Genomic DNA, 25,483 nt, shown 5'->3' with positions numbered 1-25,483 from the left:
GTCCTTTCGCTCTGCCCATCAGTTTGTGGATGATAGGCAGTACTCATGTCTAGACGAGTTCCTAATGCTTGCTGTAATGTCTGCCAGAATCTTGAAATAAATCTGCCATCCCTATCAGAGATAATAGAGATTGGTATTCCATGTCTGGAGACGACTTCCTTCAAATACAGTCGTGCTAACTTCTCCATCTTGTCATCTTCTCTTATTGGCAGGAAGTGTGCTGATTTGGTGAGACGATCAACTATTACCCAAATAGTATCAAAACCACTTGCAGTCCTTGGCAATTTAGTGATGAAATCCATGGTAATGTTTTCCCATTTCCATTCCGGGATTTCGGGTTGTTGAAGTAGACCTGATGGTTTCTGATGCTCAGCTTTGACCTTAGAACACGTCAAACATTCTCCTACGTATTTAGCAACATCGGCTTTCATACCCAGCCACCAAAAATGTTTCTTGAGATCCTTGTACATCTTCCCCGTTCCAGGATGTATTGAGTATCTGGTTTTATGAGCTTCTCTAAGTACCATTTCTCTCATATCTCTAAATTTTGGTACCCAAATCCTTTCAGCCCTATACCGGGTTCCGTCTTCCCGAATATTAAGATGCTTCTCCGATCCTTTGGGTATTTCATCCTTTAAATTTCCCTCTTTTAAAACTCCTTGTTGCGCCTCCTTTATTTGAGTAGTAATGTTATTATGAATCATTATATTCATAGATTTTACTCGAATGGGTTCTCTGTCCTTCCTGCTCAAGGCATCGGCTACCACATTTGCCTTCCCCGGGTGGTAACGAATCTCAAAGTCGTAATCATTCAATAATTCAATCCACCTACGCTGCCTCATATTCAGTTGTTTCTGATTAAATATGTGTTGAAGACTTTTGTGGTCGGTATATATAATACTTTTGACCCCATATAAGTAGTGCCTCCAAGTCTTTAATGCAAAAACAACCGCGCCTAATTCCAAATCATGCGTCGTATAATTTTGTTCGTGAATCTTTAATTGTCTAGACGCATAAGCAATCACCTTCGTTCGTTGCATTAATACACAACCGAGACCTTGCTTTGATGCATCACAATAAATCACAAAATCATCATTCCCTTCAGGCAATGACAATATAGGTGTCGTAGTTAGCTTTTTCTTCAATAACTGAAATGCTTTCTCTTGTTCATCATTCCATTCAAATTTCTTCCCTTTATGCGTTAACGCAGTCAAGGGTTTTGCTATTCTGGAAAAGTCTTGGATGAACCTTCTGTAGTAACCAGCTAGTCCTAAAAACTGGCGTATGTGTTTCGGAGTTTTCGGGGTTTCCCACTTTTCAACAGTTTCTATCTTTGCCGGATCCACCTTAATACCTTCTTTGTTCACTATGTGACCGAGGAATTGAACTTCTTCCAACCAAAATGCACACTTTGAAAACTTAGCGTACAATTCTTCCTTCCTCAATACTTCTAACACCTTTCTCAAATGTTCACCGTGTTCTTGGTCATTCTTTGAGTAAATAAGTATGTCATCAATGAAAACAATGACAAACTTGTCAAGGTATGGTCCACACACTCGGTTCATAAGGTCCATGAACACAGCTGGTGCATTAGTTAAACCAAACGGCATGACCATAAACTCGTAATGACCGTAACGTGTTCTGAAAGCAGTCTTTGGAATATCATCTTCTTTCACCCGCATTTGATGATACCCGGAACGTAAGTCAATCTTTGAATAAACAGAAGAGCCTTGTAGTTGATCAAATAAGTCATCGATTCTCGGTAGTGGGTAGCGGTTCTTGATGGTAAGTTTGTTCAACTCTCGGTAGTCGATACACAACCTGAATGTACCATCTTTCTTCTTGACAAACAAAACAGGAGCTCCCCACGGTGATGTGCTTGGTCGAATGAAACCACGCTCTAAAAGTTCTTGTAATTGGCTTTGTAGTTCTTTCATCTCGCTGGGTGCGAGTCTGTAAGGAGCACGAGCTATTGGTGCAGCTCCTGGTACAAGATCTATTTGAAATTCAACGGATCGATGTGGGGGTAATCCTGGTAATTCTTTCGGAAATACATCAGGAAATTCTTTTGCGACGGGAACATCATTGATGCTCTTTTCTTCAGTTTGTACTTTCTCGACGTGTGCTAGAACAGCATAGCAACCTTTTCTTATTAGTTTTTGTGCCTTCGAATTACTAATAAGATGTAGCTTCGTGTTGCCCTTTTCTCCGTACACCATTAAGGGTTTTCCTTTTTCTCGTATAATGCGAATTGCATTTTTATAACAAACGATCTCTGCTTTCACTTCTTTCAACCAGTCCATACCGATTATCACATCAAAACTCCCTAACTCTACTGGTATCAAATCAATCTTAAATGTTTCGCTAACCAGTTTAATTTCTCGATTCCGACATATATTATCTGCTGAAATTAATTTACCATTTGCTAATTCGAGTAAAAATTTACTATCCAAAGGCGTCAATGGACAACTTAATTTAGCACAAAAATCTCTACTCATATAGCTTCTATCCGCACCCGAATCAAATAAAACTTAAGCAGATTTATTGTCAATAAGAAACGTACCCATAACAAGCTCCGGGTCTTCCTGTGCCTCTGCCGCATTAATATTGAAAACTCTTCCGCGGCCTTGTCCATTCGTGTTCTCCTGGTTCGGGAAATTTCTAATAATGTGGCCCGGTTTTCCACATTTATAACAAACTACATTGGCATAACTTGCTCCGACACTACTTGCTCTGCCATTACTCGTTCCGACACCATTTGTTCCTTTCGTTCTGTTAACCCCTGGTCCGTAGACATCACACTTCGCCGCGCTATGACCATTTCTTTTACACTTGTTGCAAAATTTGGTGCAGAACCCCGAGTGATTCTTTTCACACCTTTGGCATAGCTGCTTCTGATTGTTGTTGTTGTTGCGGTTATTATTGTTGTTGGGATGATTGTTGTAGTTGCTGTTGTTGTTGTTGTTGTTGTTGGGCTGTTTGTTGTAGTTGCGATTGATGTTGCGATTGTTGGGATAATTGTTGCGATTATTGTTGTAATTGCTGTTGTTGTTGTATTGGTGATTCTTATCACCGTTTTCCTCCCACTTTCTTTTGACTTGCTTCACATTGGCCTCTTCAGCAGTCTGTTCTTTAATTCTTTCTTCAATCTGGTTCACGAGTTTGTGAGCCATTCTACATGCCTGTTGTATGGAGGCGGGCTCGTGTGAACTTATATCTTCTTGGATTCTTTCCGGTAATCCTTTCACAAACGCGTCGATCTTCTCTTCCTCATCTTCGAATGCTCCCGGACACAATAGGCACAATTCTGTGAATCATCTTTCATACGTGGTAATATCAAATCCTTGGGTTCGTAACCCTCTAAGTTCTGTCTTGAGCTTATTGACCTCGGTTCTGGGACGGTACTTCTCGTTCATCAAGTGCTTGAATGCTGACCACGGTAGTGCGTACGCATCATCTTGTCCCACTTGCTCTAGATAGGTATTCCACCATGTTAACGCAGAACCTGTGAAGGTATGCGTAGCGTACTTCACTTTGTCCTCTTCAGTACACTTACTTATAGCAAACACCGATTTGACCTTTTCGGTCCACCGTTTCAATCCGATCGGTCCTTCGGTTCCATCAAATTCCAAAGGTTTGCAGGCAGTGAATTCTTTGTAGGTGCATCCTACACGATTTCCTGTACTGCGAGATCCAAGGTTATTGTTGGTATGTAGCGCAGCCTGTACCGCGGCTATGTTTGAAGCTAGAAAAGTACGGAATTCCTCTTCATTCATATTCACGGTGTGTCGAGTAGTCGGTGCCATTTCCTTCAAAATAGTCAAATGGAACAAGTTAATCATACAGAATATTAAGAGTAGTTAATAGTATTTCGTAGCATAATATGAACTCATTTATAAAAGCTTTTTCTTCATATTAGCATTTTATAAGTTTAAATTCGGGTAGTACCTACCCGTTAAGTTCATACTTAGTAGCTAATATACAATTCAACTACTACAATTCTATATGAAAAACTGATTGTAATAATATTTCACGTTCAAACTTTTATACATTATTTTACAAACTTACAATACCGCTTATTTTACATAAAGCATGAAATATAGCACACAATAACTTTGATACAAGATAGTTGTGAAGATAATTCTAGCTAGTACACAAGTCGTTCAGCAAAGGCAATAAAGACACGTAATTCATACGTCCAGAAACAAGTCATGCATTCTGGTTTTACTAGGACTACTTCCCATCCTTGGTCTTGTGGAACATAACCGTTATGGCCGTTGATAAGACAGCGTGTTGTAACGTCGTCAAAGGGACGAGGGTTACGTAATGACCAACAGTCTCGTAATAACCTAAAAACCTCATTTCTTATCCCAATTACTGACTCCGTTACTTGTGGGAACGTTTTGTTTAATAGTTGTAGCCCGATGTTCTTGTTCTCACTTTGGTGAGAAGCGAACATTACTAACCCGTAAGCATAACATGCTTCTTTATGTTGCATGTTAGCCGCTTTTTCTAAATCACGAAGTCCTATATTCGGATATACTGAGTCAAAATAATTTCTTAACCCGTTGCGTAAAATAGCATTTGGGTTCCCCGCAATATATGCGTCAAAGTAAACACATCGTAACTTATGGATTTCCCAATGTGATATCCCCCATCTTTCAAACGAAAGTCTCTTATAAACCAAGACATTCTTGGAACGTTCTTCGAATGTCTTACAAACTGATCTCGCCTTAAATAGTTGTGCCGAAGAATTCTGACCGACTCTAGACAAGATTTCATCAATCATGTCTCCGGGTAGGTCTCTTAAAATATTGGGTTGTCTATCCATTTTGTGTTTTTATACTGTAAAATAGACAAGAGTTAGATTCATAAAAAAAAAATACTTATTAATACAAGCAATTTTTACATATATCATAAAGCATAAGCACACTATATTACATATATTACACCACACGAATATAACTATCTTATTCCGACTCGCTTGTTTCTTCTTCTTCGGTTTTGGTTCGTTTTGCCAAGTTTCTAGGGATATATGATGTTCCCCTAATACGAGCCGTCGTTGTCCACATTGGTTTAGAAAAACCTGGTGGTTTAGAGGTTCCCGGGTCATTGTTACAACTTAAGGACTTCGGGGGTTGACGATACATATAAAGTTCATCGGGGTTGGAATTAGATTTCTCTATTTTTATGCCCTTTCCCTTATTATTTTCTTTTGCCTTTTTAAATTAAGTTGGGGTAATTTCTATAACATCATCGGAATTCTCGTCGGAATCCGATTCATCGGAGAATTGGTAATCCTCCCAATATTTTGCTTCCTTGGCGGAAACACCATTGACCATAATTAACCTTGGTCGGTTGGTTGAGGATTTTCTTTTACTTAACCATTTTATTATTTCCCCCACCGGTTCTATTTCTTCATCCGGTTTCGATTCTTCTTCCGGTTCCGATTCTTCTTCCGGTTCCGACTCTTCTTCCGGTTCCTCTTCGAAAACTTGTGAATCAGTCCACGAATCATTCTAATTTACATTTGACTCTTCATTATTATTAGGAGAGTCAATGGAACTTGTTCTAGAGGTAGACATCTATCACATAATATCAAACGCGTTAAGAGATTAATATATCACATAATACTCACATGTTAAAAATATATAGTTTCCAACAAAATTTGTTAAGCAATCATTTTTCAAGTAAACACGGTCGAAGTCCAGACTCACTAATGCATCCTAACAAACTCGATAAGACACACTAATGCAAAATTCTGGTTCTCTAAGACCAACGCTCTGATACCAACTGAAATGTCCCGTTCTTATTGATTAAAAACGTTCCATATTAATTGATTTCGTTGCGAGGTTTTGACCTCTATATGAGACGTTTTTCAAAGACTGCATTCATTTTAAAACAAACCATAACCTTTATTTCATAAATAAAGGTTTAAAAAGCTTTACGTAGATTATCAAATAATGATAATCTAAAATATCCTGTTTACACACGACCATTACATAATGGTTTACAATACAAATATGTTACATCGAAATCAGTTTCTTGAATGCAGTTTTTACACAATATCATTCAAACATGGACTCCAAATCTTGTCCTTATTTTAGTATGCAACAGCGGAAGCTCTTAGTATTCACCTGAGAATAAACATGCTTTAAACGTCAACAAAAATGTTGGTGAGTTATAGGTTTAACCTATATATATCAAATTGTAACAATAGACCACAAGATTTCATATTTCAATACACATCCCATACATAGAGATAAAAATCATTCATATGGTGAACACCTGGTAACCGACATTAACAAGATGCATATATAAGAATATCCCTATCATTCCGGGACACCCTTCGGATATGATATAAATTTCGAAGTACTAAAGCATCCGGTACTTTGGATGGGGCTTGTTGGGCCCGATAGATCTATCTTTAGGATTCGCGTCAATTAGGGTGTCTGTTCCCTAATTCTTAGATTACCAGACTTAATAAAAAGGGGCATATTCGATTTCGATAATTCAACCATAGAATGTTGTTTCACGTACTTGTGTCTATTTTGTAAATTATTTTTAAAACCTGCATGTATTCTCATCCCAAAAATATTAGATTTTAAAAGTGGGACTATAACTCACTTTCACAGATTTTTACTTCGTCGGGAAGTAAGACTTGGCCACTGGTTGATTCACGAACCTATAACAATATATACATGTATATCAAAGTATGTTCAAAATATATTTACAACACTTTTAATATATTTTGATGTTTTAAGTTTATTAAGTCAGCTGTCCTCGTTAGTAACCTACAACTAGTTGTCCATAGTTAGATGTACAGAAATAAATCGATAAATATTATCTTGAATCAATCCACGACCCAGTGTATACGTATCTCAGTATTGATCACAACTCAAACTATATATATTTTGGAATCAACCTCAACCCTGTATAGCTAACTCCAACATTCACATATAGAGTGTCTATGGTTGTTCCGAAATATATATAGATGTGTCGACATGATAAGTCGAAACATTGTATACGTGTCTATGGTATCTCAAGATTACATAATATACAATACAAGTTGGTTAAGTTATGGTTGGAATAGATTTGTTACCAATTTTCACGTAGCTAAAATGAGAAAAATTATCCAATCTTGTTTTACCCATAACTTCTTCATTTTAAATCCGTTTTGAGTGAATCAAATTGCTATGGTTTCATATTGAACTCTATTTTATGAATCTAAACAGAAAAAGTATAGGTTTATAGTCAGAAATATAAGTTACAAGTCGTTTTTGTAAAGGTAGTCATTTCAGTCGAAAGAACGACGTCTAGATGACCATTTTAGAAAACATACTTCCACTTTGAGTTTAACCATAATTTTTGGATATAGTTTCATGTTCATAATAAAAATCATTTTCTCGGAATAACAACTTTTAAATCAAAGTTTATCATAGTTTTTAATTAACTAACCCAAAACAGCCCGCGGTGTTACTACGACGGCGTAAATCCGGTTTTACGGTGTTTTTCATGTTTTCAGGTTTTAAATCATTAAGTTAGCATATCATATAGATATAGAACATGTGTTTAGTTGATTTTAAAAGTCAAGTTAGAAGGATTAACTTTTGTTTGCGAACAAGTTTAGAATTAACTAAACTATGTTCTAGTGATTACAAGTTTAAACCTTCGAATAAGATAGCTTTATATGTATGAATCGAATGATGTTATGAACATCATTACTACCTTAATTTCCTTGGATAAACCTACTGGAAAAGAGAAAAATAGATCTAGCTTCAATGGATCCTTGGATGGCTCGAAGTTCTTGAAGCAGAATCATGACACGAAAACAAGTTCAAGTAAGATCATCACTTGAAATAAGATTGTTATAGTTATAGAAATTGAACCAAAGTTTGAATATGATTATTACCTTGTATTAGAATGATAACCTACTGTAAGAAACAAAGATTTCTTGAGGTTGGATGATCACCTTACAAGATTGGAAGTGAGCTAGCAAACTTGAAAGTATTCTTGATTTTATGAAACTAGAACTTTTGGAATTTATGAAGAACACTTAGAACTTGAAGATAGAACTTGAGAGAGATCAATTAGATGAAGAAAATTGAAGAATTAAAGTGTTTGTAGGTGTTTTGGTCGTTGGTGTATGGATTAGATATAAAGGATATGTAATTTTGTTTTCATGTAAATAAGTCATGAATGATTACTCATATTTTTGTAATTTTATGAGATATTTCATGCTAGTTGCCAAATGATGGTTCCCACATGTGTTAGGTGACTCACATGGGCTGCTAAGAGCTGATCATTGGAGTGTATATACCAATAGTACATACATCTAAAAGCTGTGTATTGTACGAGTACGAATACGGGTGCATACGAGTAGAATTGTTGATGAAACTGAACGAGGATGTAATTGTAAGCATTTTTGTTAAGTAGAAGTATTTTGATTAGTGTATTGAAGTCTTTCAAAAGTGTATAAATACATATTAAAACACTACATGTATATACATTTTAACTGAGTCGTTAAGTCATCGTTAGTCGTTACATGTAAATGTTGTTTTGAAACCTTTAGGTTAACGATCTTGTTAAATGTTGTTAACCCAATGTTTATAATATCAAAAGAGATTTTAAATTATTATATTATCATGATATTATGATGTACGAATATCTCTTAATATGATATATATACATTAAATGTCGTTACAACGATAATCGTTACATATATGTCTCGTTTCAAAATCATTAAGTTAGTAGTCTTGTTTTTACATATGTAGTTCATTGTTAATATACTTAATGATATGTTTAATTATCATAATATAATGTTAACTATATATATAACCATATATATGTCATCATATAGTTTTTACAAGTTTTAACGTTCGTGAATCACCGGTCAACTTGGGTGGTCAATTGTCTATATGAAACCTATTTTAATTAATCAAGTCTTAACAAGTTTGATTGCTTAACATGTTGGAAACATTTAATCATGTAAATATCAATCTCAATTAATATATATAAACATGGAAAAGTTCGGGTCACTACATACACGCCATCCTGTTACAGTCCTAGTAGGAATAAGCTCATTTTTCTCATTTGTGATAACAGTCATGCCACCTTTCTTAGGTACGCATTGAACTGGGCTTACCCATGGACTATCATAAATTGGATAAATTAAAGCTGCATCAAGCAGTTTAATAATTTCTTTCTTAACAACATCTTGCATATTAGGATTTAGTCTTCGTTGGCGTTGCACATACGTTTTATGACCTTCTTCCATAAGGATTTTATGTGTGCAATACGAAGGACTTATGCCTTTAATATCATGAATCTTCCATGCAATGGCTGGTTTATGAGCTTTCAACACAGAAATGAGTTGAGATTTTTCATTTTCAGTAAGAGAAGACGATATTATTACAAGTAATTTAGATTCACCATGTAAATAAGCGTATTCCAAATGGTTTGGAAGTGGCTTTAACTCTAATGTCGGTGGTTCTTCTATCGATGATTTATATCGATATCTGTCTTCTTCTTTTAACATTTGAATTTCTTCTGTTGTTGGTTCATATCCATTAGCCATAAGTGTAGCTAACATTTCAGTTTCATCAATTGGTTCAGTACCTTCTCCTAAAGAACATTCTCCTATTCCTTGTAATTCCGGAAATTCTTCTAACAATTCTGCATGTGATTCTATAGTTTGAATATAATAACAAGTATCATCTGCAGATTGCGGTTGTTGCATTGCTCTATCAACTGAAAAGGTAACACTCTCGTCCTCTATACTTAGGGTTAGTTTCTTACCAAACACGTCTATCATTGCTTTAGCCGTGTTTAAAAATGGTCTTCCTAATATGAGAGGAACTTGAGAATCTTCTTCCATGTCCAGAACAACAAAATCTACTGAAAATACTAAAGTACCAACTTTAACTAGCATGTTCTCCATTATCCCTCTAGGATATTTTACTGATCTATCGGCTAGTTGTATGCTTATTCGTGTTGGTTTCAATTCTCCAAGGTCTAGTTTAGTGTATAGTGAATACGGCATTAAATTTATACTAGCACCTAAGTCTGCCAATGCTTCTATTAAACTAAGACTACCCAGAAAACATGGAATTATGAAACTTCCTGGATCAGATAGTTATTCTGGTATCTTATTCAACAGCACTGCAGAACAATTAGCATTCATAGTAACAGCCGAGAGTTTTTCCATTTTCTTTCTATTTGAGATTAGATCTTTCAGAAATTTAGCATATCTAGGCATTCCTGAAATCACATCAATGAAAGGAAGATTTACATTTATCTATTTAAACATATCCAAGAATTTGGATTGCTCGGCTTCAAGTCTCTCTTTTCTCATTTTACTTGGGTAAGGAAGTGGTGGTTGGTATGGTTTAACATAAGGTTTAGCTTTAACTGTGTTATCTTCATTAACCTTTTTAACTACCGGTTCTTTTTCCTTATCTTGATCAGATTGTGGTTCTTGTTGAGTAGGAATAGCTTTTTTAGAAATTACAGGTATTTCAGGTGGTTTAAGTGTAATACCACTTCTTGTGGTAATGGCTTTAGCTGTTTCATTTCGGGGGTTAGCATTTGTATCACTAGGTAAACTTTCCAGTTTTCTTTCACCTATTAACCTTGCTAGGTTGCTCACTTCTTGTTCCAGATTTTGAATAGAAGCTTGTTGATTTCTAAATGCTTGAGCATTTTGTTCATTGGTTTGTTTCTGAGATGTGAAAAACTGTGTTTGAGATTCAACTAGCTTCGTCATCATATCTTCTAAATTTGGCTTTTTATCATCGGTTTGTGGTGGTTTGTTTTGAAAATTAGGTCTTTGCTGATTGTAAGTATTATTGGATACTTGTTGATTACTTGGACCTTGTTGGTTGTTGTATGGAACATTTCGATTATAATTCTAGTTTTGATTATAAATTAGTCTTGGCGGTTGATAATTATTCTGATAATTATTTCCAGGCCTTTGGTTTATGTATGAAACATTCTCTCTTTGTTCCATTGTTAGTTCAATACTGAGACAATCTTTTGTTAAATGTGGTCCTCCACACTGCTCACAACTAATCCGTATTGAGTGTATATCCTTAGTCATCTTTTCCATTCGTCTCTCAACAGCATCTATCTTTGCGGAAATGAAATCTAAGTCATGGCTAGAATCGGCTCTAGCTGCTTTAGATGATCTAACGATATCTTTTTCTTGATGCCACTCATGTGAGTGGGAAGCAGTGTTATCAATAATTTTGTAAGCGTCAGTTTCTGTTTTCTTCATAATGGAACCACCAGCTGCTATGTCTATGTCTTTCCTTGTAGTGATGTCGCATCCTTGGTAGAATATTTGTACTATTTGACAAGTGTCTAAACCATGTTGCGGACATCCTCTTAATAACTTACCAAATCTTGTCCATGCCTCATATAGAGTTTCATTTGGCTTTTGTGTGAACGTAACAATTTCCCCTTGAAGTCTTACGGCTTTAGATACCAGAAAGTATTGTTTAAGAAATTTTCAACTAAAACATCCCATTTATCAATCGCCCCTTCAGGTAACGATTCTAACCAATCTTTGGCTTCTCCCTTTAAAGTCCAGGGAAATAACATGAGATATATATATTCATCCTCCACTTCTCGAATTTTAAATAGTGTACAGATCCTATTAAAGGTATGAAGATGTTCGTTTGGATCTTCCTTCGGCGCACCACTAAATTGGCATTGATTAGTTACCATATGTAGAATTTGTCCTTTGATTTCATAATCTGGCGCATTAATGTCGGGATGAGTAATTGCGTGACCTTGGCCAGTGCGTTTAGCTCTCATTCGGTCTTCCATACTTAGAGGTTCCAGATTTTCCATGATTGAATTTGTTGAATCTGAATCACTAGAGGATTCTGATTTAATGGTTCGTTCCTCAACAATCTCTGTTTGAATGATTGGTGGTTCCGGAGGAAAAATTAATGGTTCAGGATCTATGAATTGTCCTTGAATATTCTCCGGATTCTCAATTGTGAGGTCGGGTTCAAAAAATGGATTATCGGAAATTTGAATTGGAGTACTTGGTCGACTGGATGACGATTCTAAAGAAAAATCAACGGCGACAATATTTGCTAGATGTCTTGATCGAGTTACAGGTGGTGAACGTACAAAAGGTGGTGAACGTTTTGCTCGGTGCATTTACTGAATATCCTATTAGTTTTTAAAAAGAAAGAAAAATTATATAAGTTATCCAATTAATAGACTTTTCTGATTTTTCCCACGTTTCGAATAGCCAAAAGATGCAGCAGAGGGGCAGGATTCGTTTGGTCTCAATATAATTGAGTACTGTTTGGCTCCAATAACCTGGTCCACGTACAAATCCAACTATTACTACGAACCAGAAAATTTTGATGTCTATCAATTTAACCGCTTAAAATAATTTTTCGTAATTTAAAGAAATTTAGATAAGAAATAGAGAAAATTCTAAGTCCTAAAAACTAGAATGGCAAGACATAAGAGAGAAAAAGAGCGCGTCGAAAAACGTTGAAAAATAAAAAGACGAAAAATAATAGGCGTCGAAACTTAAAAAGGCACTAAAAACTAAAAATTAAAAGTTGCGTCTAAAAATATTAAAGCTTAGAAAGAAATACTATATCCCAAATGGCAATAACTTAAAAAGGAACTAAAAACTTAAAAACGGCGTCGCAAAATTCTAAAGCACCTAGATCTTAGTCTAAAGAAAAAGCACTTAAGGGATTTTACGGCAAAGCCTAAAAATCTAGAAATAAAAATAACTATGGCAAAAACTATGACTTAAAACTAAATACGAGCGAAAAATACAAATATTACGCTAAAACAATTAAAAAGAGTACAAAATATAAAAATATATTAAAAGTTGTAAAAAGTACAATTTTTATAAAAATATTATTTTTATATTATTTATTTTATAAAACTATTAATTTTATAAATTATTTAAACTAATTAAACTAAATAATACAAATTAAAAATAAAAACTAAAACTAAATAATAAATTAATATAACCTAATTAGGGTTAAAGTAAAAATAATATAAATAAACTCCGTAATTAATGCTGATTTAGGGCAACAGTTGGCGTGTCAGACACACTCATGCGATCGCATGAGATTTTGCCTTCGGGCTCATGCGATCGCATGAGCTTGGATTTTGGGCCACGGTCTGGGCTGCTACAGTAACAGGCCGAGTTTTTTTTTTCAGTTTTAATTTTTCAGTTTTATATATTTATATAATATATTTATATAAATTAAATAAAACTTATATTTTTATAAAATAAATATAAAGAAACTTTTATAGAAGTTATATATTTAACAAACTCTTAAAAATATATAAATTTTGTTTTTTTGTTTTTATATTTTTGAATATATTATTTAAAACGTATTTTTACAAAAACGTATTTTTATAAAAGTAAACTTAAAAATTAATAAAAATCTTTTTTTTATAGCGTTGCGTTTCCGGCGTTTTAGCTATTTCCCCGGCAGCGGCGCCAAAAATACTTGATGTTATGCGAGGTGTATATGAAATAGCTTTATTTTTACTAGAAAATACTATTAAATACGATACAATTTTACACAAGATATTTATTTATTTATAGAATGGATATACCTAAACCTTGCTACAACACTTATAGGCAGTGTACCTAATCGTACAGTAGTGTAGTTTTTAGTAAGTCCGGTTCATTCCACAGGGAAATCTTTTAAACAAAGCTTAACGCTATATTAGTTTTAATTTATAAAAATACAAATATATATATATAAGTAATATTATTATTATAAAAGGGGGTTTTTACCGTTTAATGACCGGTTTGTCGATTTTTAAAACTTTAGTCGCAGTTAAAACTTAATGTAAAATATTAAATAAATAAAAGACTTAATTTAAAGCGTAAAGTAAATAACGATAATGAAATTGCAATAAATAAAAGTGCGATAAAATAAACTTGCGATAATTAAAGAGTACGATAATTAAAAGTGCAATTAAATACAATGACAATAAATAAAAGTGCGATAATTAGAAGTGCAATTAAATATGAAAATAAAGGAATTACGCTTATTTAAACTTCCGTAATCATGATGTTTGACGTGTTGATTTTAGTTTTATGCCCATGGGTTAATTGTCCTTTGTCCTGGATTATTTAATATGTCCGTCTGGTTTTTGTCCATAACAGTCCATCAGTCATAAATATAAAGTACGAGTATCCTCGTCAAATTATCCTTATACCCGAAGTCAAATATTCCAACTAATTGGGGACTTAAACTGTAACAAGGTCTTAATACTTTGTTTAATAATTACATCAGGATATCGACTGCGTGTAACCCAAGGTTTTAATACTTTGTTATCAATTATGCCAAGTGTCCTTGTACATAATTTCACCCCTGTTTTAATAATTCTAGTGACTATTAATCCATTCCCGTGTCCGGTTAAATGAACGATTATTCGTACATATAAATATCCCGCCCATCGTGTCCGATCGAGTGTATATGGTTATTTATAGGTACATCCAATTGTAAATCTTTATATTAAAATTAACAAACTATCATTTAGTTAAACAAATATAAAGCCCATTAATAGCCCATAGTCTAATTTCCACAAGTGTCGTTCTTTTGTCCAAACCCGAATTATGGTACAAAGCCCAATTACCCAATTTTAGTAATTAGCCCAACATCATGATTACTTCGGTATTAAATAAGCATAATAATAACTTAGCTACGAGACATTAATGTAAAAAGGTTGAACAAAACTTACAATGATTAAAAATAGCGTAGCATTACACGGACAGAATTTCGACTTACACCCTTACAACATTCGCTAACATACCCTTATTATTAGAATTAAAATTAAAATTATAATATATACGTTGAGAGAGTTGGATGGATGGATATATATTTTTTACACTGAACCAAACACGCGAATTTATAGGGTTGTGGCCAGAAAAAGTTGGCCATGCGATCGCATGGGATTTCTTCCTCTAGGCCATGCGATCGCATGGCCGTCGGTGACAGCTCAAAGTTCTTGTTTTCTTGTTTGTCGACGTTTTAATTAAATAAATATAATATATAAATAATTATAAGAATTATTTAAATATTATATTATATTTATGTGCATAGTTGACTTGTAATTTTTAGTCCATTGCGTCGAGGGTTGAGAATTAACTCTGGTCCCGGTTCCGGATTTTCAAACGTCCTTTCGTATAATTTAATATCTTGTACTTTGCGTTTTGCGTCTTGTACTCTTGTAATTTTGAGACGTTTCTCATCAATAATTGAAACCTCTTTGATTGTACTTTGTACTTTTGAGCTTTTTGGTCGTTTGCGTCTTCAATTCGTCGAATCTGTCTTTTGTCTTCACCTTTTATTATTTAAACGAATATCACTTGTAAATAGAACAATTGCAACTAAAAGCTTGTCTTTCTTGAGGGATAATGCTATGAAATATATTTTCGTTTTTAGCATTATCAGTAGCGTAATATGAACTTATTTATAAAAGCTCTTTCTTCATATTAGCATTTTATACTCTTTAATTCAGGTAGTACCTACCCGTTAAGTTCATACTTAGTAGCTAACATACCATTTCAACTACTACAATTCTATATGAAAAACTAATCACAAAAAAAAATATATATCATATTCAAACATTTATATAATAACTTGCAAACTTACAATACAGCTATTTTACATATAGCATGAAATATAGCACATAAAACTTTGATAAAAGTAGTTGCGAAGATAATTCTAGTTAATAAATAAGGCGTTCAGCAAAGGCAATAAAAACATGTAATTCATACGTCCAGAAACAAGTCATGCATTCTGGTTTTACTAATACCACTTCCCATCCTTGGTTTTGTGGAACATAACAGTTGTGACCGATAGTAAGACAATGTGTTGTAACGTCGTCAAAAGGATGAAGGTTACGTAATGACCAACAGTCTCGTAATAACCTAAAAACCTCATTTCTTACCCCAATTACCGACTCCGTCACTTGTGGGAACGTTTTGTTTAATAGTTGTAGCCCGATGTTCTTGTTCTCACTTTGGTGAGAAGCGAAGATTACTAACCCGTAAGCATAACATGCTTCTTTATGTTACATGTTAGCCGCTTTTTCTAAATCACGAAGTCCTATATTCGGATATATTGAGTCAAAATAATTTCTTAACCCGTTGCATAAAATATCATTTGGGTTCCCCGCAATATATGCGTCAAAGTAAACACATCGTAACTTATGGATTTCCCAATGTGATATCCCCCATCTTTCGAACGAAAGCCTTTTATAAACCAAGGCATTCTTGGAACGTTCTTCGAATGTCTTACAAACTGATCTCGCCTTAAATAGTTGTGCCGAGGAATTCTGACCGACTCTAGACAAGATTTCATCAATCATGTCTCCGGGTAGGTCTCTTAAAATATTGGGTTGTCTATCCATTTTGTGTTTTTATACTGTAAAATAGACAAGAGTTAGATTCATAAAAAATACTTATTAATACAAGCAATTTTTACATATATCATAAAGCATAAGCACACTATATTACATATATTACACCACACGAATACAACTATCTTATTCCGACTCGCTCGTTTCTTCTTCTTCAGTTTTGGTTCATTTTGCCAAGTTTCTAGGGATATATGATGTTCCCCTAATACGAGCCGTCGTTTTCCACATTGGTTTAGAAAAACCTGGTGGTTTAGAGGTTCCCGGGTTATTGTCACAACTTAAGAAATACGGGTGTTGACGATACATATAAAGTTCATCGGGTTTGGAATCAAATTTCTCTATTTTTATGCCCTTTCCCTTATTGTTCTCTTTTGCCTTATTAAATTGTGTTGGGGTAATTTCTATAACATCATCGGAATCCTTGTCGGGATCTGATTCATCGGAGAATTGGTAATCCTCCCAATACTTTGCTTCCTTGGCGGAAACACCATTGACCATAATTAACTTTGGTCGGTTGGTTGAGGATTTTCTTCTACTTAACCGTTTTATTATTTCCCCCACTGGTTCTATTTCTTCTTCCGGTTCCGATTCTTCTTCCGGTTCCGATTCTTCTTCCGGTTCCGACTCTTCTTCCGGTTCCTCTTCGGGAACTTGTGAATCAGTCCACGAATCATTCCAATTTACATTTGACTCTTCATTATTATTAGGTGAGTCAATGGGACTTGCTCTAGAGGTAGACATCTATCACATAATATCAAACACGTTAAGAGATTAATATATCACATAATATTCACATGATAAAAATATATAGTTTCCAACAAAATTTGTTAAGCAATCATTTTTCAAGTAAACACGGTCGAAGTCCAGACTCACTAATGCATCCTAACAAACTCGATAAGACACACTAATGCAAAATTCTGGTTCTCTAAGACCAACGCTCGGATTCCAACTGAAATATCCCGTTCTTATTGATTAAAAACGTTCTATATTAATTGATTTCGTTGCAAGGTTTTGACCTCTATATGAGACGTTTTTCAAAGACTGCATTCATTTTAAAACAAACCATAACCTTTATTTCATCAATAAAGGTTTAAAAAGCTTTACGTAGATTATCAAATAATGATAATCTAAAATATCCTGTTTACACACGATTATTACATAATGGTTTACAATACAAATATGTTACAACGAAATAAGTTTCTTGAATGCAGTTTTTACACAATATCATACAAGCATGGACTCCAAATCTTGTCCTTATTTAAGTATGCGACAGCGGAAGCTCTTAATAATCACCTGAGAATAAACATGCTTAAAACGTTAACAAAAATGTTGGTGAGTTATAGGTTTAACCTATATATATCAAATCGTAACAATAGACCACAAGATTTCATATTTCAATATACATCCCATACATAGAGATAAAAATCATTCATATGGTGAACACCTGGTAACCGACATTAACAAGATGCATATATAAGAATATCCCCATCATTCCGGGACACCCTTCGGATATGATATAAATTTCGAAGTACTAAAGCATCCGGTACTTTGGATGGGGTTTGTTAGGCCCAATAGATCTATCTTTAGGATTCGCGTCAATTAGAGTGTCTGTTCCCTAATTCTTAGATTACCAGACTTAATAAAAAGGGGCATATTCGATTTCGATAATTCAACCATAGAATGTAGTTTCACGTACTTGTGTCTATTTTGTAAATCATTTATAAAACCTGCATGTATTCTCATCCAAAAAATATTAGATTTTAAAAGTGGGACTATAACTCACTTTCACATATTTTTACTTCGTCGGGAAGTAACACTTGGCCACTGGTCGATTAACGAACCTATAACATATATGTATATATATATATATATATATATATATATATATATATATATATATATATATATATATATATATATATCAAAGTATGTTTAAAATATATTTACAACACTTTTAATACATTTTGATGTTTTAAGTTTATTTAAGTCAGCTGTCCTCGTTAGTAACCTACAACTAGTTGTCCACAGTTAGATGTACAGAAATAAATCGATATATATTATCTTGAATCAGTCCACGACCCAGTGTATACACATTTCAGGCTAGATCACAACTCAAAGTATATATATTTTTTGGAATCAACCTCAACCATGTATAGCTAACTCCAACATTACTGCATATAGAGTATCTATGGTTGTTCCAAATAATATATATACATGGGTCGATATGATATGTCAAAACATTTGCATACGTGTCTATGGTATCTTAAGATTACATAATATATTAGAATACATGTATAATACAATATAAGTTAGCTAGGATATGATTTTTGTAGAATTGTTAATATTTCCCGTAGCTACAAAAATAAAAAATATCCAATCTTGTTTTACCCATAACTTCTTCATTTTAAATCCGTTTTGAGTGAATCAAATTGCTATGGTTTCATATTGAACTCTATTTTATGAATCTAAATAGAAAAAGTATAGGTTTATAGTCGGAAATATAAGTTACAAGTCGTTTTTGTAAGAGGTAGTCATTTCAGTCGAAAGAACGACGTCTTGATGACCATTTTGAAAAACATACTTCCACTTTGAGTTTAACCATGATTATTGGATATAGTTTCATGTTCATAAGAAAAATCATTTTCCCAGAAGAACAACTTTTAAATCAAAGTTTATCATAGTTTTTAATTATCAAACCCAAAACAGCCCGCGGTGTTACTAAGACGGCGTATGTCCAGTTTTACGGTGTTTTTCGTGTTTTCAGGTTTTAAATCATTAAGTTAGCATATCATATAGATATAGAACATGTGTTTAGTTGATTTTAAAAGTCAAGTTAGAAGGATTAACTTTTGTTTGCGAACAAGTTTAGATTTAACTAAACTATGTTCTAGTGATTTCAAGTTTAAACCTTCGAATAAGATAGCTTTATATGTATGAATCGAATGATGTTATGAACATCATTACTACCTCAAGTTTTGTGGATAAACCTACTGGAAAAGAGACAAATGGATCTAGCTTCAAAGGATCTTGGATGGCTTGAAAGTTCTTGAAGTAGAATCATGACACGAAAACAAGTTCAAGTAAGATTTCCACTCGAAATAAGATTGTTATAGTTATAGAAATTGAATCAAAGTTTGAATATGAGTATTACCTTATATTAGAAAGATATCTTACTATAAATAAGAAAGATTTTTTGAGGTTGGATGATCACTCTACAAGATTGGAATTAAGCTAGCAAACTTGGAAGTATTCTTGATTTTATGAAACTAGAACTTGTAGAATTTATGAAGAACACTTAGAACTTGAAGATAGAACTTGAGAGAGATCAATTAGATGAAGAAAATTTAAGAATGAAAGTGTTTGTAGGTGTTTTTGGTCGTTGGTGTATGAATTAGATATAAAGGATATGTAATTTTGTTTTCATGTAAATAAGTCATGAATGATTACTCATATTTTTGTAATTTAATGAGATATTTCATGCTAGTTACCAAATGATGGTTCCCACATGTGTTAGGTGACTCACATGGGCTGCTAAGAGCTGATCATTGAAGTGTATATACCAATAGTACATACATCTAAAAGCTGTGTATTGTACGAGTATGAATACGGGTGCATACGAGTAGAATTATTGATGAAACTGAACGAGGATGTAATTGTAAGCATTTTTGTTAAGTAGAAGTATTTTGATAAGTGTCTTGAAGTCTTTCAAAAGTGTATGAATACATATTAAAACACTACATGTATATACATTTTAACTGAGTCGTTAAGTCATCGTTAGTCGTTACATGTAAGTGTTGTTTTGAAACCTTTAGGTTAACGATCTTGTTAAATGTTGTTAACCCAATGTTTATAATATCAAATGAGATTTTAAATTATTATATTATCATAATATTATGATGTACGAATATCTCTTAATATGATATATATACATTAAATGTCGTTACAACGATAATCGTTACATATATGTCTCGTTTCAAAATCATTAAGTTAGTAGTCTTGTTTTTACAAATGAAGTTCATTGTTAATATACTTAATGATATGTTTACTTATCATAATATCATGTTAACTATATATATAACCATATATATGTCATCATATAGTTTTTACAAGTTTTAACGTTCGTGAATCACCGGTCAACTTGGGTGGTCAATTGTCTATATGAAATCTATTTCAATTAATCAAGTCTTAACAAGTTTGATTGCTTAACATGTTGAAAACACTTAATCATGTAAATAACAATTTCATTTAATATATATATAAACATGGAAAAGTTCGGGTCACTACACTAGTGTACATATCTGCTGTTTTGTCATAATTAAATCCTTAATTGCTTTGGAGACTCAACAATATATATATATATATATATATATATATATATATATATATATATATATATATATATATATATATATATATATATATATATATATATATATATAATACTTATAATTATATCATATAAAAAACAAGATATATTAATTTATTAAACATACTTCATTCATCTAAAAAACTGTCATTTAATTATTATTATTATTATTTTTTTTTTTTTTTGTCAATTAAGATAAGTCTATAATGCATGTTAGTTTTGTCAATATATTCAAAATAAGTTTTATTGAAGTTAATTAATGAATTTTTACGAAAAACGATAACTATATAGATAACTTATGAACTTTCATTCAAAATGAAAGAACCCTGCTTAAAATGAAAATACATAATACCCGACTACCCTCACAACTAGAAAGCATAAAAGAAAACGAATCCAACCCAACCTAAAGAAGCTATCTAAAGGCGAGCCGAGTCAAACTAACAACTTACAAGAAACAAGGAACAAACAAGCAAACAAACTAGGCAATATAACCCAACAAAGACGACCCAATGCAACACAAACAACACAAAACCAAAACAAAAGAGCAAACAAGCAAATAAACTATGATAAACAAACCAAACGATCGCGATCAAGGAATACCAATCTAGTCCGCAGCCAAAGACGCTCTCTTCTAACTTGTGTCCGGCTTAAGAAGATTTCCTTTGACTATTCCAAACCGAAATGACTTTACCGTGCGAAAAGAAAACGAGCATACCTTTGAAGCCCCGAGAGAAGAAACCTTTGATGAACTAACACCGATACCATCAACATAAGAAGCGCCAAATAAAGAACCCGCATCAGACTCCACATGTTCAACCAAAGAAACCACATCTTCAAAATCAAAATCTTCATCTTCACCACGAAGAAAAACTAAATGAATAAATAAATAAATAAATAAAGGATTCAATCACATGTGAACCTCCCGCATTTAACACATGTGATTGTCGCGCTCTGATTGATTCCTTCAATTTCAAGCAAATTTAAAGTTTCAAATGAATATATCTCACGATTTCATAAGATATACTTAAATTTCCTTTTCATGGAAATTAAAAGAGGTCTGTAACATTCTTTCTATATGTTCTTCCGATTCCCTACAAATTAATGACTTTTATATTTATGTTTACTAAGTTTTCATCTTATTAAAGTTGTGAGCTTTAAAATATACACCGTATAATTTAAAAAATAGTCTTGCAACTAACCCGCAATTTATGTTTACGATCTCTTCCTCTTTCTGCAACACGTTCAAGTATGTTCTCTTCTTCAACAATCATTTCTTCGATGATCGGACTAATAACAAATCCGTTATCTTCTTGATTCTTGTTGTGTAGTACTCGTATTACAAAGCAGTACATAATTTGGTGCATCTTGTTCACACTCATTGTACGAGAAGGATTCTTTAAAATATGGAAGTGGCCTTAAAGTCCACTAAAGGTTTGCTCGACTTCCATTCGAACACTTGCTTAAAGACTAGTAAACTTTGCTCGTGTCTCATCAGTACGACACGACCACCCTTTAACAAATGCTGCCCAATCTGGGTATATCCATCAATTATGTAATACCCTTTGGTATAATGATGTCTAGTGACATCAAATGGTGTGGGGTAGAAATGCCTCTAATTTATTTAGTGTATCAAATAGTGAAGTTTGATTCAACACAATTATTATACTTGTTAGATCCATCCATCTCAAAAAACGCATGCCATATTCACATATCATATGATGCAACAACTTCAAGCATTATCATAGGGCGTTTATGATCACTCTAAGTATATTGCCCATTTCATCCAGCTGAAAATTTCTTTCACTCCCAAATGCATACAATCAATGCTCCCCTGTATCTCCTTATACCCATGTTTCTCATTATGTGCACTTTATAAACGTGCCATATCCGATGCGATAAGTTTTCTCAAATACTCACTCATGTATAAGTCGAAGATACACTTACAAAGTTTTTAAACAAAGTAATAGGATGACTCGCTCACTCATAAGTATTCATCAAATATTATTCACGGTCGTCCCATAGGCAAATTGGTGTAAGGCGGATGTACATTTTTGTAACGTAGTAAAAGATTGTCTACCCGGTTGCATCAAAAGTTTTCTTCAACTTATACAAAATGTATAAGATGTCCAATAATTGACTTATACCTTATGCAATTCGAAGGAACAATTAACATTTCATACGGAAGCATCTTTTAAACATGTTTGGTGGATCTTTCGGAGTCTTCAAAAAATAATTCTTCCATAACGGTTGTACGGCAATAACCTCTCGATCCCTCGCCATGTACAACCGAGTTCTTGGACACATTCTTCTCGAATCATGTATCGTTGAACAACATATATAATAGTTTAGTCTTCGGAATCAGACTTGAAAATGATGTCGTATTATTCTATTTAAATTAAGTGAAAATTGAGAAAGAATGAAATTGCTTGATGTGTGAAAAATGGTAAAAATGGTTATGTAGTTATAGATGAAATATATCAATCTTATTAATTAAAAAAACGGTAATATTATCGTTTGAAAACAACCAAAAATGAACAACCAGTCATAGCTCGTCACGTGAAACTTATCGCGTTTTTTTCCAGACATCTGATTAACACCTCGAAACCTCACCACTAACGCCCTGTTCACGGCTTAAATAGGCGTTAAAATTGTTACTCCGTATTTGTTAACCACGCAGGCTTGTCTGAGTGGCCACCGAGTTGCCCAATGAAACACACCACCCGAGTTAAATTCCTGGCTATACCAAATTGTTTAAAAATGAAGTGTGATTAGAGTGTGTGCATAATGCGCAATTCATCCTCGGGGCTTAAATACCTGAGATTTTACCTTCTATGGGAGAATTAATGTGCTCTTTCATAGAAAGGTTTACTCGTCAAATTTGAAAAGAAACACCGCTTTATGATGGTCTAATTAGCATTCTTTTCCATTTATATATACGTGAGTTTCAGAAATATTTTACTCCCTCCGTCCCATATTTATTGTCACCAGACAAAAAACACACAGTTTTAGAGAATCCCACTAACTTCATTTCTTCACCAATGAAATATCTTCTCTCTCCAGATCCACCAATGAAATATCTTCTTTCCTTTCTATTTATGGAAGTGGACAATTAATTTGGGACATCCCAAAATGGAATAATGGACAATAATATAGGGACGGAGGGAGTATTATATTATGGAAATGGAAATTTACCCAATCATGTAAGCGCGTTCGAAGGGTGTGCCATTATTTTTTGTTAGCAATTTTGGTATTGGTTTAAAAAAACTTTGTTTAGGTATCATATGATTGAGGTTGATTTAAATAGAAGTGATTTGCATATCCACTAAAACTAAACAAAACTCCAGCTACTCACATTTAACATACTCCCAATTTTGTCCCCCTGTTACCATCTGTATATCCATTTCATTTTGGTCCACTAAAATTCGGCCCAAAATATCCGTATCTCAAACATGTACTCCCTCCGTCCCAGATTAATTGTCCCCAGACAAAAAACACACAGTTTTAGGAAATCCCACTAACTTTATTTCTCCACCAATGAAATATCTTCTCTCTCCAGATCCACCAATGAAATATCTCCTTTCCTTTCTATTTATGGAAGTAGACAATTAATTTGGGACATCCCAAAATGGAATACTGGACAATAATTTAGGGACGGAGGGAGTATTTTTTATTTGTGTTTTACTGAGTATATATAAATAAATAAAATTGAATTATAAGAAATAAATGATAAATGATATATTATATGAGAGGTGATACTCACACACTAGTTTTTGATCCATACACACCTAATTTACTGATATATCATTACTTACAATATTAGTGGTTCAACTCCTTAGATGAATTTAAGGATATAATTATAAGTTTTATGATAAAAAAAATATGTATGGATCAAAAACGGGTGTGTGAGTATCACCTCCCATATTATATTATATATACATGTATCTAATAGAGAAAAATGATGAATAGTATAGGGGCATTTTCGACTTTTTACTTTCTTTTTTTTTACTATATTTCATTTCACCGACAAGGCCCCTCAGACTTTTTTCAATAATTCAAATCGACCCCCTCAAACAGGGGGGTAAATTATCAAATAACCATATTCATAAAAAATCTTAAATAAACTCCACCTAAATATTCAACGGGTTATATCTTCTCGCTCGCATCGAGTTAAATTTTTTCGACACCATCGTTAAACTCGAAATAATTTTAGGAACACAATGTCATTATTAATTTTAAAAAACGCTAAATATTTGGGGTACTTTTTGTGATGCCCCGGAAATTTCTGACCAAATTTAAAAACATAATTCATAATTGATTTTGACACGATGAGCAAAGTCAGTAATGTTGAGTAACAAAGTTGTAAACTATATTCATAATATCATTTGACCTTTGACTACTCCCGACGATCCACGAACAATTAATTGTAATTAGATATGTATGTATGTATGTATGTATGTATGTATGTATATATATATATATATATATATATATATATACACATATATATATATATATAATAATAATAATAATTTGTAATATAATTTGAAATAGTATATGATGTAGTTTATAGAAATAATTATGTAAAATAAAATAAGATATATTAATTAGTATTTAAAAACATAGATAAAATATATTGAGTAAATATTTATATATTATATTATTTTGAAATAAGATTAAAATTATAGA

This window comes from Rutidosis leptorrhynchoides, chromosome 4 (genome assembly GCF_046630445.1).
Source record: "Rutidosis leptorrhynchoides isolate AG116_Rl617_1_P2 chromosome 4, CSIRO_AGI_Rlap_v1, whole genome shotgun sequence".
NCBI lineage: Eukaryota > Viridiplantae > Streptophyta > Magnoliopsida > Asterales > Asteraceae > Rutidosis > Rutidosis leptorrhynchoides.
The sequence above is the reverse complement of the archived record's forward strand: the minus strand, read 5'-3'. Positions refer to the sequence as shown.